General features: G+C 45.2%; 1 long non-coding RNA gene across 6 annotated transcripts in view; it reads left to right on the forward strand.

Annotated features, from left to right (window-relative positions):
• Positions 1-7,706: 7,706 nt before the first annotated feature.
• The window catches only part of LOC128096163 (uncharacterized), a 73,202-nt gene continuing 63,446 nt past the window's right edge, over positions 7,707-17,462 (forward strand). For 5 of the 6 annotated variants that reach the window (XR_008213547.1, XR_008213550.1, XR_008213548.1 and 2 more), the window contains exon 1: positions 7,707-7,884. This is a non-coding gene — a long non-coding RNA (uncharacterized LOC128096163). Of the gene's footprint in view, positions 7,885-9,198; positions 10,187-11,373; positions 13,795-17,462 lie in introns of those variants that run through there. The other variant, XR_008213552.1, reaches the window with a different exon arrangement.

A 17,462-nucleotide genomic window follows, 5' to 3' on the forward strand; every position in this document is an offset into this window, starting at 1 on the left:
AATATACAGTGCTTTAAAGAGATAAAGGGAAGCAAGGATAGGAGAATGGAATAGAGAGGGGAATAGGAGGACAGGGTGAAGGAGGGGATAGGGGAAGACACAACTAACATTAAAGGCCTTTTGAAAAGCCACGTGGAGGTCTACTGTTCTAGAGGCTTATATACACGAATGGAATTTAAACAGACTCAGAATATAATGGAAAAGACAATGCCACAACTAGACATCTTATGCCACCAAGGAAAACCTCCAGTACCAGGAATACAGGGACAGGGTACATCTTGTTGAATCATTGGCCAAAGGGATCCCATAAACACCTCCAAACATCACAGGCTATCCACAAGGCTACTGGTTACTCACCACATCCTGATGGTAAGACTCATTTCTGAAGACACCACTTACCTACATCATCTGACAGAGATAAAACGGGCTGGTGCCAAACTGGGAGCTCCACCCTGAGTAGGCACTCTGCATGCTCCTGGAACAGAAAAGTAATCCTTAATTTTATCCGTCTGCAAACCCTGTGACCTACAACATCAATATGCCTGTCATATATGCTGGTGCAACCGTGGCACAAATATTATGGAAGCATCCAACCACTTTCTGATTGGAGTTAAAGTCTATTCCATGAAATTGAACCCACACCTGACCCTGCTTACATGGCCAAGAAACTGAGACTGGATAGGTCGTGGACCTAAGGGTAATCCTCTGCTATTATTCTACAAAAGGAATATTGTAGCAGGAATCTTAGAAGGTCTTATTAATAAAATCAAACCTGTAGCCAGGTATTGGGGTGAAGCCGGAAGAACAGAGAACCAGAACAAGCCACAGCTACCTCACCTCACCAGTTCCTCAGTTGATCCTGTTTCCTCAGACTGGATGCCTCTGAGTCCTCATCCAGAATGAATCTCAGCTGAACTGCTACTCCAAAGCCTGAAAGCTTAACCAGCCAAATGCCTCTAGTTTCTGGTCCTCACGCCTTATATATCTTTCTGCTTTCTGTCTCACTCCCTGGGATTAAAGGCTCACTTTCTGGGATTAAAGGCGTGAATAACCATGCTTGGCTGTATCCTTGAACACATGGATTTCTGCCTCTGGAATGCTAGGATTAAAGGCGTGTGCTACCACTGCCTATTCTCTATGTTTACTATTGTGGCTGTTCTGTCTCTGACCCCAGATAAGTTTATTAGGGTGCACAATATTTCAGGGAACACTATACCACCTCAGAATGTAGCCATAAAATGACTCCTAATGACATATTGCTATATCCATAGATCAATTTCTCTCTCTTACCTCATCAAAGAGGCTTCTTGCAGTAGATGGTAATTAATATAGAGACCCACAAATGGCTAATGTGCAGAGAGTGAGAGACCTTGGCATACTCAGCCATGAGTGCAATGTCTTCACCACACCTCTCCCTTCATGGTGCAGGGATCTATTTGGAAGAGGTGGAGGAAATATTGTGAGAGCCAGACATGGCTCCCAGGAACCAAGTTCTTCCGAACACAGCAGGACTGATGCACATCTGAGCTCCCAGAGACTGTGAGAGCACTCACAAGGCCTGCACAGGTCCAAACTGGACAAAAATCTCAACACTGACAAGGGGAAGTGAGCACAAAGACCACCTAAGAGATTTGTAATTGTTGCATGTTGTAAGGGAAAAAAATATGTTTTCTCCAATGGAGTGTTGCTGAGAAGACCAACCGTGCTCCAAGACAGCCCCGTACTCGGGATTTGTTAGCCAAAACAAAATGAACTTCATGTTTTTTGTTTTGTTTTGCTATTGTCTTATTGATGTATTTTTTATTTTAGCTTCTCTGTTTTGATTTTTGTTCTTTTTCTCTCTCTCTTCAAAAGAGAGAGAGAACATGAAATTGGGTGGGTCGGGGGGTCAGGAGTTGCTGAGAGGAGCTGCAGCTGAGGGAAAATATGATCAAAATACAGTTTGAAAAAAATTAACTAAAAAAGCCCATAAAATCAACAAATAAAAAACATGAAAAATTCGCAGGGCCACTTCCACTTTCAGAGTCTTGCAATGCTTCCCACTGCTCTTTCAATAAAGACCCGACTTCCAAACTTACGGACATCTCGTGCTACCTGGACGTCATTTGTACCTTGACCTGTAATGTCCCATAGCTAGACTTTCTCTGCCTGTGGTGACCTCCTTCTCTTTACCTCTCTGTGGTGATATTTTATTTGTGCTCTGACAAATAAAGCTTGTCTGAAAATCAGAAGGAGGAGCTAGTCACTAGTTAACCATAGAGGTCTGGAGGTCTGTACAGACAGACAGGAAGCGATAGAGCTGGGCAGAGAGAGGAAGAGATAAGGCGGGGTGGAGAGAGGGGCTCTCTCTCTTTCGGCAGAGGATTTCATAGGGGTAAGAACTAGTGGCTTGCTGCTCTGCCTCTCTGATCTTTCAGCTTCTACCCCAATATCTGGCTCTGGGTTTTTCATTAATAAGACCGTTTAGCAATTCATGTTACACCTCTCTGTCTCGCAGTTCAAGGACTCTGTGAAATCCTCTCGGGTTCTCTTAGTGGTCTTCATTTTTTCATTCTTTTATGGTTTGGATATATAATGTTCACCATCAGGTCCTGTGTTTGAAAACTTGTTTCCCACCTGGTAACACTGTTTTTAGAGGCTATGGAACCTTTTAGAGCTTGAGACTTGTGGAGGAAGCAGGTTCCTGGGGTTGGAGTTAGTGGGAGTGGAAACTTCTAGCCCAGTTGTGTTTCCTGATTCACCAAAATGTGAATGTTCAATCTCACAGTCCAGCAGACAGCCCAGGGCTGTCATGCCTTTCCCACCACAGCTGGCTGTGCCTTTGCACTGTAAGCCCAAACAAACCCTTTCTTCCAATAAACCTGGAGTTACTTTTTGAGACCAGCAAAAGGAATGCAATTAAATTCCTTTCCTCATCCTCAGAGCAGAAGTTCTACAAAGATGGGGTCCCGGGGTCAGAGGGTTTTCTCACTACTCGGTCTCTGGTGTCATGCAAGAGGTCTGACGTTTAAGATTTACTTAACATGTTTTCAATGAACAAACGAAAGAACATGGAGGACAGACTTCAGGAGAATTCTGCACCTTTCTTTGCCCTGCCCAACATACCTGTCGGTGATTTGGCTAAGATCATAAAGATACACTAATCAACGTTACAGAGGTTAAAACAAACACAAAAACCCGAACTCTGGGAAAGTAAAACAGACCTGAAAGCTCTTAAAGAATAAATCATTGACAGAGGGAAAAACAAAATGTAATCCAAATATGTACAGAACCACGTGGTTCATTGTTTTAAAAATGTGGTATCAGAGAGACAACTTGCTGATAGACCACTTGGAAAGCGCCAGGGAATCGTGGGAAGGGTGCACAATTGCCCAAGTTAACAAGCTATTTAGTCTGGCACCATGATGGGCTGTGTTAGAAAGTGAGAGAGACATAGATTGCCTCCCTGTGTCTGATGAGATCAGAGCTGCCAGACACCATTGAACAGCATTAGCAGAGTGGAGCACTGTCTCCCGAACACAGAATCCCTCCCTCATTGCCTTCTTTTGCTCTCTCTCCCCTGGGTTCATGTGAATTCCTTCAATCTTCCCTTCCCACTCTACTTGGGAAAAGTCCTCTACATCATTTGAGGCTCGGAGATCAAATTGAAAACACTGTAGAAAGAACACAGACTACTTAGACTGAAGATGTAGTGTCTTAGTTAGGATTACTACTGCTGTGATGAAACATCATGCCAAAGAAACTTGGGGAGGAAAGGGTTCATTCAGCTTATGCTTTCACAACACAGTTAACATGGGCGGGAGCTAAGTCAGGTACTCAAGCAGAGCAGAGACCTGGCGGCAGGAGATGATGCAGATGCCATGGAGAAGTGCTGCTTACTGGCTTTCTCCTCACGGCCTATTCAGCCTACTTTCTTATAGAACCCAAGGCCACCATCCCAAGGATGGCATCACCCACACACAACAGGCTGAGTCTTCCCCAATAAATCATTAATTAAGAAATTGCCCTATAGGCTTGCCTACATCTGTATCTTATGGAGGCATTTTTCTCAACTGAGGCTCCCTTCTCTTTGACGACTCTAGCTTGTGTCGAGTTGACATAAAACTAGCCAGTACATGTGATAACAGATTACATGTTGCCTATAGTATAATAACTCATCTTTATAAAGTAAACACTGCAGTGTGTCACAGATTGTTCAACCCCAAACTACCCACATTGCAGATATTATTAGCCCCATGTTGGAGATGAGGAAAATAGACGCATTGTCAACATACATAGGAAGCAGTGGAATGAAGGTCTAATTTATGCTCTAGAGCTGTTCTTAAGCAGGTCTAGTGTGGAGACCACCACCTTGTTCAATAGAGCATTGTTAAAATTTCCCCCATGGACAAATGACTTATCTTTATGTGTGACTCTTAGTTAGGTTTCTATTGCTATGATAAAGACCATGACCCAAAGCCAACTTGTGGAGGAAAGGGTTTATTTCAGCTTAGAATTTACGGTTCAACATACAAGGGACCTGGAGGCAGGAACTGAAGCAGAAGCCACGAAGGAATGCTGCTTACTGGATTGCTCACTTCCTTATATAATAACCCAGGACCTTATATAACCTGCCCAGGGGTGGTACAGCCCACAATGTGCTGGAGCCTCCCACACCAATCATCAATCAAGAATATTCCCTGAGGACTTGCTCTCAGACCAGTCCACTGGTACATTTTCTCAACTGAAGTTTCCTCTTCTCAGATGACCCTGGCTTGTGTCAAGCTGACAATAAAACAAAACAAACAAAAAGATTTTAACCAGACGGCTCCAAATCTAGACTCAAGATCCATGAATGAAAACATGAAAGAAAGGGATTGGTTTATGAACTCCATAAACATGTTCTGACACAGAAAATGTATAAAATTATTTTCTCTAAGACATTAAAGGTTCTTGAGATAGCCCTAACCTGCAGATTCTATCCCCATCTTTCAGAAATATGTGGATTTCACACCTGGGTTCTGAGGGCTGGGAGTTACACTACATCACCATTAGCTTTCCCACAATTCCAAGCTGCTAGCCTTCAACCAATTGCTGCTGATGGGAATTGCTCATGGTGGAATTGGGTGTGACATCATAGAGTCTTTTCCCCAGTCCAGCCAACTCCTTGCATTTTTGGAGATTCAGTACAATCCTTAGTTGCCAGTAAATTTAAGTTTGGCCATTCTACTTGACCTGACCGGTGAAGCGTTGGTGAGCACAGCTTACGTGATCTTGACATGTGTTTGTTCAGTTTGCCTCAGGTCAGAAGCCTCCGATTTCTTCCCGGGAGCCATGAGCCTGTGAATGCGAACTCAGAGTCAGCACATGGGGGGCCCTGCACCTGCTGCCCAACCTGAATCCCAGTTTATATCATCTGAGCCTCATTTGATCCCGAAACCTACAAATATGAGAATAAATGCCTGTCGTGGTTTATTAAATAAGACTGTAGTAACAAAATATGTCTCGTAAATGCCTAGTGAAGCTCCCCATGAGCACAGACACTCACTCCTCAGGATGTTAGGCATGTCACAAGTAGTGATTCTTCCTGCTGTCTCTGCCTTAGGATGCCACCTTGTGTGATGGCAAAGAGGGGAGTGACTGGCCACCAGCTGAAATGCTGGCCCTGTAGACATAACAGCAAAGCCTCGAATCTACAGCCTTTTAAGGAATTACTAGAGTTGTGTGTTTTTGCTCTAATCTGTTCTTGAAATAGCTCAGAAGGTGAGAAAGCATTGGGTGAGCCTTTCTCTTTGGGCTTTTATGTATGTACACTATTCATTCTAAAAATTTTTAAGCAATATATTTTTATGTAATGTATTTTGAACATATTCTTTCCCTCCCCCAACTGCCCACCCACCCAAATTTATGTTCTTTCTCTCTCTTTCAAAACACAAATAAACAAGAAAAAAAAAAGCCAAAAATCAAGGCAGAAAAGGAGGCATTCACAGGCCGGCCTGCTGCCATATGGCTCAGACAGGTGAAAGACACTCATAGACCAGCTGGGTCCTCACAGTCCAGGCTGGCTAAAGGCATTTACAGGTCTGCCCAGCACCTTGTGGCTCCAGGTAGGTAGGTGCCATTATGATGAGCAAATATATGGTGGAGAAATGGGAGAGAGAGGGGCAGAACAGAAGACCTGAAGTTGGTAAGGAACAGGCTGATATGAGTGGCCTGCTTGCCACCTGGGGTCATGGAAATATCCAGGCTGGGGCTGCTGCAAGAACCATTTCTGGGTCCATGGTCCTACTACAGCCAGGTTCTGTGTTGACATTCATGACCCATATTGCCACCAAAGGCTACATGGATGCTAAGGGTCTAGGCTGTAACCAGTGACCATTCTGGTGTCCAATGGCCTTGCTGCTGCCAGGGCCATGCCTACCTGAGAGGCCTATGCTATCACCCAGGGGCATAGTATAGTGTGGGCCAGGGCTGCTGCCTAGGGCCATGTCTGGGTCCATGGCTCTGAAGCAGCCAGGGTCTGAGTTGATTTCCATGGCCCCTGTTAAAGGTTGTACAGATGCTTAGGGTCTGCTCAGCTACCCAAGACCATGTTGGTGTCTGAGTGTCATGCTGCTGCCCAGGCTATACTGATCTGGATGGCCTGTGCTGCCACTGGGCCATGGTGATGTCCTAGCCCGAGTTGCTGCCAAGAGCCATGTTTGTGTTTGTGGTTCTGCTGCCGCTGGGGTCTGTGCTGATGTCCATGGCCCAAGTTACCACAGGGGGTCATAGGAACCATGTGTGATGAAATTGGAGGGCTGGTCCTGCTTCTTGATGGATACTGTAGCAGGAGAACTGGCCTTGCTGCTCATGGGAGAGGTGGCCCTTGAACTAGGGAGAGATGGTTCCACTCCTCAACATGGGGCATGGGAGAGCTGGCCCCTATGGCACGGACCTAGGAGAGCTGACTCCACACCTTGTCTGAGGAGGGAGGTTCCAGTGGCCCGGACTGACCAGCTTAGCTACCACCAAGACCCACATCCTGAGCCTTGGGTTGGCCCACCCTAGCATCTACCCAATCTCTGACCTGCTGGAGTGTGTGAAGGGACTGGTCCTGCAGACCAGCAGCCACAGGATCTCCATGACCCGGGGCAACAGTAGGACATCCGAGAGGAGTTTCAATGAGAGTTCCATGATGATGGTGTGCGTTGGGCCTTGAACCAGACCAATGACTCATTGCGATGAACATTTGTAGGTGGAGCTGATTGGAGAAAGGGTGTAATGGGTGACACATTGCCACTCCCGATGCCGCTAGGATGAATGAAGAGGTGTTAAGAGAGATGGGAAAGATGGAGGAGCGAGGTGGGTTTTTGTTTGTGTGTTTTGTTTTGCTTTTAATTAATTTTGGGCTGGTTTCCTTTTGGGGGAGGGGCACTGCAGTGGCAGGGGCAAATATGAAGGGACCAGGAGGTGAGCGGGACTAGGGTGCATGATATGAAATTCCCAAAAAATAAATAAAGAATTATATCTATGTAACTATATCTATATTCATATAAAAGATAACAGTTGGCAATGATCATCAAACAATGAAGACTATTACAATGTAAACACGAAACAACAACAACAAAAAGAACAAAACAAAGCAGACAGAAAAGAAAAAAAAAAAGAAAAGAAAGAAGTGCTTTGTCCTTTGTTGGTGAACAACACTTGGCAAACCTCCCTGAATACGGAGAGGGCTTCTTTCTTACCATGTGCACACCCCTTAGGATCCCAAGTTCTGAGACTAAGGCCTCGGGGTTGAATCTCAGTTATAGAGTGTTTAAAACACAAGGTCCTGGCTTCAACCTCCACTACTGGAAAAAAAAAAAATTACCAAGTTGTGGATCAACGTGAGGCGAATTCATTCAGGAGTTTTCACAGGAGGTAAAAAACTGCTTCTGCTTTTCCTTCATAACTTCCATGTAAGTAGAAAGGAGCCTGGTCACGGGAGCTGGGCTTCAAGGATCCAGATCTGAGTGTGATGGGGAAGAGGGGTGAGAACCAGTGCCAGGCAGGAAGGGTAAACTGAGAGATTCCCTAAGGAGACCCCTGAGTCCGCAGGATGTGGGATGGGGTGGGGTGGTCAGATACTTTCAAGCCTGAACTGCAGACACTATACAAGCAGCTCTCCTAGGCAGGTAACCCTTTCCTTTCTGGCTTCCAGATGGTACGTGAAATCCAAAGGGGAGGAAGGCAGATGTCAGGAACAATCCAATGTAAGGAACATTTCGTTTACATTGGAAAGAGAATAAATAGCACCTTCCAGAATCGTAGGAATCCAGCGTGATGCTCAGTAGCCCTGCTGGTCTCTGCCTTTGTTTATGTTTATGTTTGCTGAGGCTCCAGAATACTAAGACACAGTTAGAGAGACAAGAGCGTACTAACAGGATCGAAGAAAGGTTGAAGAGAAAGTTATTAAGACGGAAGGGAGAAAGAACTCTATTTACATACAAAACAAACAGAAGAAAAGTGTGTGTGTGTGTGTGTGTGTGTGTACCAGGAAGTTGACATGTGTCACCTTGCAGGAACCTCACAGGAGGCCTTTCTTAACATCTCCAATGTAAAATTATAGGGCTGAGCAAAGTGTTGTTTGAGAACAGTGTTTTCACTCCAAAATCAGAGGGAAGTTATATAAAACCAGACACTTAGATTTTATAAAATGCAAATGTGAACCGATTTTAAAAGCTAAATCTGAGAATTTTTATATTGCTTTAGCCCAGAGCACTGAGCATGAATTTCACTCTGTACAAGTGTCACTGGGTGGAAAAGTTTAGCAAGAGTAAGTTTCAGGTATTCGGTCCCTGAGATGATTGATAAAACATTCATATCCTTGCCAAATGTGAGCACCTGAGGACAAAGGATAGATTCCATGTCCCCCAACACAGGGTTGATTAGATTCTGGGAGGGTGACAATCACTCCAGTTGAGCCGCGGTGGAGTGTCTCTGTGAGCCGTAGGAAGAGCCTGTGTAAATTGTGGCATTACTTCAGGGCCATCTTCTCTGTCACCCATTCACTCTTCACCGACACCCCCATTTTAGAGAGACTGCCCTGAGAGGCCTGCAAAATGAGGACAAGCCACTGCCCCCTCTGTCCTTCCCAGTCACAGCTGACTTTTAGTCACAGGCAGATGTTAGACCCACGGCATGGATTTCAAAAGCATTTGTGTCCACGAGAAACCTCAAAATTCTTTTATTTAGGAGACAGAAGATGCTCGAGGGCTGGAGGTGATGGTGACCACCTGTATGCGAAAGCCGGTCTTTGAAAACCGGAAAGCATATGGGCAGAGAGAAGCAACCAGGGGAACACAGGGCCCCGCGGAGACAAAAAGAGTAACTTCCGTTTCAGAAGTCTGGGCTTCGGGAGGCCGGCCTGCCTTTCTGAGAACTTCCTCTCCTCCTTTCCCATAAATTCCTTCCTGCGCTTCAGCTGGCCTGTTCCCTTGCTTGCCAGGACAGTCCCCAAACAAAGGCGGAGGGTGGTGCCAAGAGGAGAATTACAACAGGATCAAAAACCCACTCCACCTGGAGGCCGAGCAAGCTTGCAATTTATCGCCCTAGCAGACACAACTGAAGCGCTGTTAACAATTCTACCAACGCTGCAGGAAAGTAAGGCGGGATGGCCATCCTTGCCAGGTGGCGAAAAGGGGAAATGACACAGAACTGCTTGTATTTATTTCCCAGGCATGACCGGTGTCCAGGCTGTTTGATCGGACGATCGATCGCGATAATCCTATTGACTTGGCCTCTGTTGGGCCGGGAACGACACCGAAGTTCTTTTCTACACAAAACCGGCAGAAGAGATGGGACAGGAGAGCGGGTGTCTCCAGCCACAGCTTGTGTTCTTGTCACGCCAGCCCCTCTTCTTCCTCAACAGTCTGGGCTGCAGCTGGCTGACACAGTGTCAGCGTCGGCGGAGAGGAGTGATCCCAGAGAGAGGAACACACGCAATCGCACTAATGCCCACGCTTCCCCCATTGAACGGGACAGTGGTCCTCCCTGCTTCTCTTGCCTGAAATGCCTTTTAGCCAGGGAAAAAAAAAAAAAAAGCACAAAGCAACCAAATCCCCACCAGCAAGAAAAAGGAAACTGAAGCAATTTTGCGATAATTTAGAAGACGTCCCATTTTCACCTGAGTTATTTGAGCAGCGTCAGACACAAAAGATTAGGGAGGTCAGAGTTTTTTCAGGTAATTGCTTGTTTTGCTGGTCTAGCTGGTTTAAAACTCGCAGGCTTTTTTCCCCCCAAACCGACGTTGTCCTCACCATGCTGAGTACCCACCATCTCCCGGTAGGAGCCGTGTGGCACAAGAAGGATTCAATGGAGAAGAAAACTTGGTATTTTGATTAAGAGGAAGGTGAAAAAGTCTCTGTATTAAGGTTTGATGTGATTCCGCGTTTCTTTCTACGAAAATGCCAAATACAACAGGAAGTCATTAGTTCCACGTTCTGTATTCTTTTCCTTCTCAGGTTCTTCCGGCTCCTGGGACCAGTGCAGTCATAATATACAATTACTGGGTGTTTGGAGCCTCTGGGATTTGCCAGCCACTGTGGGGAGTGTGCCAACTGTGTCTACCTGTTTATCCTTACTAAGTTGGAGACTGCCATGGTGGTGTTTACAGCCTAATTCAAAGGGAAAGGACCCAGACAGGCTGCGAGCTTGCCTGCCCTGATGGTCTACCTTCCAGCTTTGGACTGGAAGACAGGGCCTTAGAGACATTCAAGTCCCTGAGGCTTCTGGGGTTAGCGTTAGATCCACTGACTGGGTTTGCCTGGAACAGTCTGCTCCAAGCATGCATTTCTAGTATAATTCTGACCTTGTGAGAAGGTGCAACAGGGGTGGAAGATCTTGGAAAGAAGTTTCTGAACAGAGAGGAGTCTGATTGGTTCTGTGCATTCCAAGGTCCCTAAACTGCAGCTCAGATCTCTGGGGAAACCACGCTGCTCTCCCGGTGGTTATCTGGAGGCTGGGAAAGTATGCCTGACATGAGATGACTCTACTGAACTTTGTAAAGTGGAAAGATGATTGGGGGACAATGATAGATTAATTAAAAGGGGTAAAGATTTCCAGAGAGAGAGAGAGAGAAGTTTGGATTTTGAGACCTTTATAGCTCTTTGTAATATTCTTGGTATCCTGTCACACCTGATCTGCATTTTCTTGATTTTTTTTTTCTCTGTGCAGGAGTGACCAGGAAGGTTAAAAAAGACCTCTGGTGGCTATAACCCTCATAATGGACTTTGTTTCTTGGGGGAAAAAAGTGAAAACAAAAAGGAATTTAACCCACTTATCACTGACTTTTAAAAGAACTATGAAATATTGTCTAAGAAATTTTTTTGTACATAAACCACTGGGCCTATTGATTTTGCTTATTTCCAGGTTCCCAGTTCGTCTGTCTGACATTCCATGCAAACCACACCCAAAACAGCTCCGAGACTGAAAGCAAGCCTGTTCCACTCTCCTTCAGCCTCAACCCAGTGGCCTTGGTGCTTCACTCTTCAGTCCTGTGTTGAGCCTGGTGGACAGTCCTTGTCTCTAGAGCCCGTGAATACTTTAATTTCTGTGGCAGAAGGATTTCGCAAACATGAAGAGATGAAAGATTGTTGAGATGTCAAGTTACCCTGGAGCATCCAGGAAATCCCAGTGTGATTACTGAGGGTCCTGTGAGAGACAGAGGAAGGCAAGGGCATCAGAGAAAGAACCGATCCTAGACACGGAGGTCATGAGATCAAAGTTACCTGAGAAGGTATAAAAAGGACACATGCTAAAATATGAGGATGATGATAGACTTCTAGGAGGTGGAAAAGGCAAGGAAATGGGTTCTCTTCTGGAATATGGAATGCAACCCAGCCTAGACCTTGATTTTTAACTCTGCAAGAACATTGTCTGACTTCCTAATCCCGGAGGTGTAACTAGTCGATGCTGTTTTGAGTTATTGGGTGTGTGGCATTTTGTTGTTACAGCTCAGGAATCTAGTTCAGTGCCTCAGCATCTGCCTGTGAACAGCAGATGATCAGAGCTCTCTACAACTTGGTTGGTTGGTTGGTGCCTGGAGGTTCCAGATCTAAGAGCTTTGGAGCATCTAGGCCTGAACATGAAGGTTCATCTGGAGTCCATGATGGAGCCATTTCCCATGGAGCTTGAACAGCCTTGACGTGGTCTGCCAGGACATTTCTGCTTCTCAGCCTGTATGCCACCACACATGAGTTTACATTCCCAGTTGGTACCCTCCTGCAGTACTAGCATTTGGGGTACACGCTTCTGTGCCATAGAGAAGCTGAGTTTCTTGTTGCCAAAATGAGAGTTTTGAATTATCATTAGGGGTATTTGCATGCCAGCATTCTGAATTGGGTGATGTAAGTCTTTTATGTAGATGACTGTCTCTGAGTTCTTGGAAAGTGTATCCCCAGCTGGGATATTGAACAATACAGTTCCAATGGCCACTTTGCTAACACTATGTTTTCATGACTGTACAAAAACAAAACAGGGCTCTTTGTTTCTTCTCATAAAATGTTGCCCAAATCTAAAGATTTTGAGTCTTGTGTTCTCTGCAGATATTTATAGGAAAAGTTTTAGCTGGTGAAAAGCCACCTACAGTCCTACATCAGGCTCTTCTTGCAGAAGTTGAAAGAAACCAGACTCGAGTGTCCTCAGGACGATATTGTGCATGATGGTAGAAGTGTATTTCTGAACGAAGCACTGCCTTGTTTTTATCCTGATAGTTTTGAAACCTCCTTGGGTATTTCTCACATGTGGGAGGTATTCAAAGCCATCATTCCAAAGCATCTCTGTGAATTACCGTTCAATCTCTGTTACACTAAAAGGGAAACGAAATTACGAAAGGACACATGATTTACTCAATGTCACACAATAAGTAAAGGACAGAGAAGGGATCAAGCACAGGGACAGGACCTGAAACACGGCTTCTCCGTTGCCTTGTATGGAGTTGAATCCTAAATGCAATGCAGAATCCCCACCCAACACGCTTGTTGAATAAGTAAACAAAGAAATAAATGAAAGATACATCTATGTGTAGGACAGGCTTCCAGTTCTAATGTTGACTAGTGTTGTTACTAATTTTAATTTGCACAGTGCTTTTTAACTTACTGTTTGGTGTTCCTTTGTGAATCCTCCTGCATCCTACATACCCCAAACTAGGCTATAATTAAAATACTAATGGAAGAAATAGTGGCATTTTCGCCCTCAATCCATGGTTTGAGTGCTGCTTCTCTCCTCTAGAATTCTTAGGCATCTAACTTGCAGAATTCACCACTGGGTTTTGAACAGCTGAGTGTCTTTTATATTAAGAAATTCATCTTTAGGTAGCCCAGAGCTAAGTCAATCTGAAATGATCAAAATAAATTTGATTTGCCTCCACTTTAAAAGAACTGCTTTGTTCAAGGAATGGTTCTCCTTCACAATTTAGAATACATATGCCCTTCATCCTCAGGATCTTTAAAAATCTCAGCGATGTTATTTACCTGATCTTGTAGCAAATGGCGGGGGGCGGGGCCGGGGGGGTGGCTTGCTAGTCTTTGTAAATTCCGAATCTCCCTTTACTGTCAGGACAACCCATGAGGCCAAAAGGGAGAAACTTAAATTTGGAACATTTGTCTCAGGGCAGCATCGAAACGAAAGCTTTCTTTTTTCCTGTAAAAACACGAGAGACCTAAGAAGTGGGAAGGCTGCTTCTGCTGCAACCTGCTTGTGTGCTAAGAGTAGACAGGGGAGGGACCCGAGCAGAAACTGCAAGCTGCCTTTTAGATTGCAGTTGACGGGCACTTTCCCGTCCAACAATTTAATAAAGAAATCCTCCGCCGGTCCACCCCCCCCACCCCCCCCACCCCCCACCCCCGCCATCCTCCCGGTCAGTCTGAACATAACTCAAGCATTATACACATTGTTCCCTTGGGTCTATACCCCCATGATTTTAAATTGTGGCGAGTATCATGCCAGGACCTGCACCGGTGATTAGGAACTCATGTTTCTTACCATCTTACAACAGTCAGCTATTTATAATCAACTGACTATTTTAGTTTTTTACCTCGATACATCATTAGCAGAATTGTAGCCTGGTTAAAATGATGGTGTTCAAATTAAGTTTATGGCAGTTTCTTCTGTAAAGTCCATTAGAAATGTTTTGACACTGTTTCCTGACCCATGGAATGTAGGTCTCTGAGGGGCTGGAGTCAAGCTCTGCACTGGCTGTTCACTGAAGACCTGAAATGTTACACACATAAGTGCACCAACAACTTCCAAGTGAAATAAAGCAATCACAATTAATTTCTAAAGAAAAGGTTCTCATGACTTACAGTAGAAGCAGATATAAACTCGGGCAGATAAGCGTGTCAAAAGTCACCTTCCACCATAGTCTAGAATGGCATCAGCAAGCACCCACCCTACCCCACTAACCAACTGAAAGAATGTCTCCCTGTTTCCCCCTGCTTATAGTGATAGCCTTGGGGAAAACTTCCAGATATGTCAAGTCCTAATTGTATTGGAGAGAAATTTGAACAAAGCACAGGCTTATATTCTCTCCCCCCCCCCCCCCCGGGGGGGAGCGGTGGCAGGGCTTGAATCTGGAAGCTATCTTTGCTTGCAGAGCAGAGGGATGGTGCTCCCCCATAGACGTGTGCATGGACAGAACAATCTATTGCTGAGGTCCTTGTGTTCACTGCAAGCAAGGTCCTTTCATATGCACACACAATTAGATGAATTGGAAGCAAACAAGAGGGTTTTGAAAACAGATTGAATGTGTGTGAACAGAGCTGGTGATTCAGCAAAAGGCCAGACAGCAGTACTGGTGAGAACCAACCAGCTTAATGCAGGCTGGAGCAGAGAGGAGCTGGCTCATTTCCTGTGTTGCCACCAAGCTCTCCTCTTAAGATCTTTCTGATTTATTCCGATTTTATCAGGAGGTAGAAACTGTTGTAAATATGTTGCCACCGTTACTTTAATTAGATCTTGCAAAAGCCCTTGGGAGAGAGCAGATCTCTGAGATTCTGAAAACTTTGGGGTCTTTGAGGTTGCCCAGGTAGGGAGCCAGCATTAACTTCAAAGCTGGTATTTTCACAGGTATTAGTGGCAAAGTAATGACAATTAATTCCTGGGAAGAGATGTGAAGTGGATGAAAGAAAGCAGAATATGTCATCCCAAATATACCTCTGGTCGACAAAGTGTTTTGGTTTTTTTTTTTTTGGTTTTTCGAGACAGGGTTTCTCTGTTTAGCTTTGCGCCTTTCCTGGAACTCACTTGGTAGCCCAGGCTGGCCTCGAACTCACAGAGATCCGCCTGGCTCTGCCTCCCGAGTGCTGGGATTAAAGGCGTGCGCCACCACCGCCCGGCGACAAAGTGTTTTTTAACTCAAGACAATGAAGGAGCAGCAGTCGGAGGATAAACGGTATCTTCTCCTTTCCACTTAAAGATAGGATATAAATTCGATATTATTGGAGACAGCTCCTGTCAGCTCAGACACAGAACCACAGGAACGGGCAAGCAAAACTTATCCTGATAGGTCCCTCCCATATTCTTACCTTCTAGTCTCTTGCTGTTAGGTACCTCAAATTGTACAGAAGTCATATTTTTCTGTTTTCTTTTTGCTGGCATTAGTGGCTAAATGCTTTGAGCACCCTGACCATGAGTAAGCAAATGATGAAGAGGAGGAGGCAGGGAGAGCATGAATTTGAGATCAGCCTGGTGTACACTGTGACCCGAGGGGCTAGCTCAGGTGGTAGAGTGCTTGCTGGACAGACACGAGGGCCTGCATTCATTTTCTCGTTCCTGCATTAAAAAGGCAGGCACGGTGGCACACATTGATAATCCCAGCACTAGGAAAATAGATAGGAGAAGATCCCTGGAGTTTGCAGGCCAGCCAGTCTAGCCTTACCTGCTGTGGATAGCGCTCTGTATAAATAAAATGCTGATTGGCCGGTAACCAAGTGAACATAAGGACCTCAGCAATAGATTGTTCTGTCCATGCACACATCTATGAGGGAGCATCATCCCTCTGCTCTGCAAGCAAAGATTCAAGCCCTGCCCCCCCCACAAGAGAGGGGGGAGAATATAAACCTGTGCTTTGTTCAAATTTCTCTCCAATATAATCACCCTGTCTCAAAGGTGATCAAAGGCATTTGTGAAGATAACAATCCATGATGCCTCTGACACTGCAACATGCACAAACATGCAAACACATGCACATATACGTACACAAAATTAACAGGAGGATTATCTGGTATACAGTGAGATGATCATGATGTAACTGGAGGTTTTTTTTTTTTTTAACACCAATATATTAGGTTCAGTAGCACCCCCTCGCCCAGAGGTAGGCTCAGCCAGATGCTCCCAATATGCCAACTGGAGAGATGAACAATGATGGCAAACAGAGATTTATTTGAGGATTACACCAGGAATAGGAACAAATTAAGAGGTCCAGTGAACCCCCCAAGTCCATCTTCATGGTACTGACATACATGAGTTTTAAGATTAAAATAGGAAGAATAGGGACTGAGACTAGGCGTATGCATGCATGATTAAGCGTTTCCAGTCAGGATACGGTCTGATTGCCCACTGTCTCAGTTCTGGTTCTGTGCAGCAGCCCCCAAAAGTCCTTATCACTGTCTTCTTTTGAGATATCGGTCTGCATCTCAGGAGATGGTTCCCTTCTGCTCCAGGGTACAGCCTTACCTGCTGTGGATAGCGCTCTGTATAAATAAAATGCTGACTGGCTGGTAGCCAAGCAGGAGTATAGACGGGACCAGCAGAGAAGAGAATTCTGGGAAGTGGAAGGCTGAGGCAGAGAGACGCTGCCAGCCGCCATGATGAAAAGCAACATGTTAAGATACGGGTAAGCCACGAACTACGTGGCAACTTATAGATTAATAGAAATGGGTTAATTTAAGATATAAGAGCAGTTGCAACTTATAGATTAATAGAAATGGGTTAATTTAAGATATAAGAACAGTTAGCAAGAAGCCTGCCACGGCCATACAGTTTGTAAGCAATATAAGTCTCTGTGTGTTTACTTGGTCGGGTCTGAGCGGAGCAGGACTGGCAGTGAGAGAGATTTGTCCTGACCGTGGGCCAGGCAGGACCAGGAAAACTCTAGCTACACTTACTATCATGGATCCTGCTCTCAATCGAGAGGGGAAAGTCCAGCGAGGGTCCATCCTCTGAATTCTGCTGTTCCCAGAATCCAAGGTGACTGCAGGTTTACGTAGTGACTTAGGTCTGTGCCTTCAGCCTTGGAGAGGGATGAGCTATGTGTAGACTGCCACTCCACGAATGATGAACACGCACTAAGTAGGTGATCCACAATTAAGGAGACAGACACAGAATGAAGGCAGGGATGGCCGGCTTTTATCCTGTGTTTCGCTATCTCCTAAACACAAGTTTCACCAACGTACGAACGAGGTCCGTAGGAACTGATGGAGGTCAAGGGGAGCAGACACTTAATGCCCATTTCACTAGCG

The sequence above is a fragment of the Peromyscus californicus genome, unplaced genomic scaffold, assembly GCF_007827085.1.
Source record: "Peromyscus californicus insignis strain IS unplaced genomic scaffold, ASM782708v3 Scaffold_11__1_contigs__length_118956290, whole genome shotgun sequence".
NCBI classification, from domain to species: domain Eukaryota; kingdom Metazoa; phylum Chordata; class Mammalia; order Rodentia; family Cricetidae; genus Peromyscus; species Peromyscus californicus.